The sequence below is a fragment of the Terrapene carolina genome, unplaced genomic scaffold (genome assembly GCF_002925995.2).
Source record: "Terrapene carolina triunguis isolate 2854851 unplaced genomic scaffold, T_m_triunguis-2.0 Scaffold195, whole genome shotgun sequence".
Classification (NCBI taxonomy): domain Eukaryota; kingdom Metazoa; phylum Chordata; order Testudines; family Emydidae; genus Terrapene; species Terrapene triunguis.
This window is the reverse complement of record NW_020664546.1, coordinates 432,370-435,636: the sequence shown is the minus strand read 5'-3', so window position 1 is coordinate 435,636 and position 3,267 is coordinate 432,370.

The following is a 3,267-nucleotide window of genomic DNA, read 5'->3' as shown; positions in this document are numbered from 1 at the left end:
AGCTCCGCCCCCAGCCGCAGCTCCACTCCGCCCCCTGCTCTGCCAACGGACCAGCTCCGCCCCCAGCCACAGCTCCATTCTGCCCCCTGCTCTGCCAACAGACCAGCTCCGCCCCTACCCCAGCTCCTCCCCCACGCACTGTTCTGCCCTCAGCTCCACCGCTGAGCTAACTGTGCAGTAATGGAGGAGAGTGCGGAAGAGCAACATCCTGGCTCAGGCATATGGCAGACAAATGCAGGCCTCTTGACCTAAGGTGGGAAGGCTGCCACCTCAGGGGTTGGGTTGGCAGCAGGGGTAGGGAGAGCCGGGCCCACCCTACTCCACTGGAACAGCAGGGATCCCACCACAACACACTGACTTGGGTTCTGACAGCAAAACTGGTTTCCCTGGGCTACTTCCTGGGAGAGGGGTTCCGTAGTCATGGGGTCCTCTGTCTCATCGGGGTATTCGGCTGCTGGCATTCCGGGTTGCTCCTCTCCACTCTCAGCTTCCTCAGGGGTCAGGGTGCTCCTCACCCGGGTAGCAGGGCCCAAGGTCTGCAGCAGGCTTGAGATATCTATCTCCTTCCCTGGCTCAGGCTCAACTGAGCTAGTGGCCCCATGCCCAATTTTTATACTTCCTGTCCCGCCCCTTAGCTTCCAGCAGGAGGGTTGGGCCGGGCCTGGCTCCGCCCACCAGGGCTCAGAGAGCAGCTCCTCCCTCTCTGGCTCAGTGGGAGGCCACTCTACCTCACTACAGGGCCTCTTAGGGGCCTCCAATGCTGTCCACAGAACAACAGGGTGCCTCCCCTTGGCAAAAATCTGGTCCAGCTTGTGATAGGAGGGGCAGGGGCTGGGACCATTCCAGAGGCTTGGTTGTCCTTTCCTGTGGAGTGGCACTGGAACCTGTCCTGGGAGTGACCCCAGTCCATCACTGGATTCGATACAGACTCGTATATCTTGGTATTCTGAGGGTAGCTACTAAGGCAGGACTAGGCCATCTCACCAGCTCATAAGGAAATCCATGATCTCTGCACGGCTCCCTGGGGATGCATGCGGCATGGCTGCTGCACCACTGAGAGGGATATGTGACTCTGGCAGTGTATACACATGGATGGAACACAGGTGGCTGCATGCCAGTGTTTAAATGGAGGTGACATCCAGTCAATATGATGCCAGAGTAGTAGAAGGTATGCAGGTAAAAAGACAGGCCAATCCAGGTACAAAGCAGTGCAGTGTGGGATAGCAGTGGGAGGACTGCCAGAGGCAGAACTGTTCATTCAAAATACAGATATGTCCACACGGACCTGTGCTGGACTAACTCATCTCAAAATGGACTCAATCCATTTGCAAAATGGATTAGCCAATTTGCAAAAAATGGCCAGATAATTAAAAACAAAAAGAAAAGAAAGACAGAGATTGTGTTAGATGGACACTGGCCATTTTAGTCCAAAACAATAGTTAATGTGGGGGGAAAAAACCCACAACCTGTGTAGAGAAGCTCTTGGCATTTGTTTGGCTGTTAGTATGTTTCTAACGTGATAATATTTGAATGCTGCATCTGACCAATTCCAAAATTTCAGAGAATGGAATTTCATGGGCAGAACTGTGCAGATTTTGGTGAAAACTCAACAACTGGAAGGGGAAAAAATGGGGAACACATGGAGCCCTGGCAGCTGGTTAGCAGACCCAGCATTTCAACCACTTCTGCCATCATCATCCCAGATCAAAGAACCAGTTGATGTTGCCACCTTCCAGCACAACCCCTGCTAGCCAGTTCAGCTCTGCCCATCCTCCCAAGAGACTTTAACATGTGACCCCTTGAATTATTTATCTCCTAGACAGAAATAAGACGGGGGGAATGAAGGGGCATGGGAGTGCACACAGAGCCTCTGGCTGGGAGTGGGAAATGGAGGACCCTGGTATGTGGGGGCACACAGAGCTACTGGCATATGAAGGAGAGGGAAGGGGGGCACAGAGTCCCTGCCATGGTGGGAAAGTGAGAAATGGAGGACAGGGGAGGAAAGGGGAATGAGGGGGGTACATAGAGCCACTGGCATGGGGCAGGGGTGGGAGGAGTCCCTGAAATAGAGAGGGCTAGGAGAATGGCACGCAAAGAGCCTGTGGGGAGAATGGAGGGGAGCCAGGAGACCCTGGGGTGGGCAAGGAGCTCAGCTAACAGAAGCTATGAAGTGTGCAAACATCTAACTAGCCAACGATCAATGAATTTTTAATGCACCCATTGCCGTGGTACTGGGGCCCCAGCTGCTAGGGTGCTGGCTGTCCCTCTCGGCTGCTAGTTAAACAGCCTCTTCCAGATCTGGAGCAACAGAAAGGAGAAGGCTGGTTTACCCAGCAAGCCCTGGCTGACATTTTTCATCTAGAGCTCTCCAGCTCTGTGCGGCTGGCCTGGAGCCCCCCAAGTCACCAGGGCCGGCTCCAGGCACCAGCCCACCAAGCTTGTGCTTGGGGCGGCACCTGGAGGGGGGCGGCGCGGCGCTCCGGCCGCCGGGGAGAGTGGAGCCACGGCTGGGCTCACCACCCTTCCCCCGGCGCTCTGGCCACCCTCCCTCCTTGGCGCCCTCCCCCTGGCCGCCGGGGGGAGAGCGGAGCCCCCGCCGGGGCTCGCCGCCCTTCTCCCAGGGCTCCGGCCGCCCTCCGCTCCGGCCGCCCTCCCCCCCCGGCGCCCTCCCGCTGGGGGCGGGGGGGCGGCAAAAAAGCCAGAGCCGGCCCTGCAAGTCACACACCATAGGGCCCCTGCAGCAGTGGGATTCCTTCCCGTGTGTGCTTGCAGGATGGGGGGCGCTCTCCCTTTCCCTCTTACATAATGACCCTCTCCGCCCCGCCCGTAGCCTCGTCCAGTGTTCTCATTTCCCAGGCATTAATCTTTGCCATCTTGGGCTCATCTAATTGGATTTCCCAGATCACATGGTGAGATAAAAAGTCCCCAATCCGTAGGACAGAAATTGGGTTATCCATGGGGAATTAAGGTAAAGAGCAGAGAGAGAGAGAGAGAGAGAGAGAGAGAGAGAGAGAGGGAGAGGGGCAAAGTGAAGGGCTCCCATGCTGCCTTCGTAGCAGTCTCTAGCCGGCAGCCGTCCTGCGTGGAACTCCAGAGCCAGGCTGCGGCGTGCGGCCCTTCTCTGGCGCCGTGGAGGGTTGGGCATAGATATATATTTTTTCTCTCTCTCTCTCCCCACCCCGTAAAGGGTGAGTGACCCAGGGTGAAGAGCTGGAAGAGACAGAGGAGCTAGAGGAGTTAGAGGAGCTAGAGGAGGAAGACGACGAG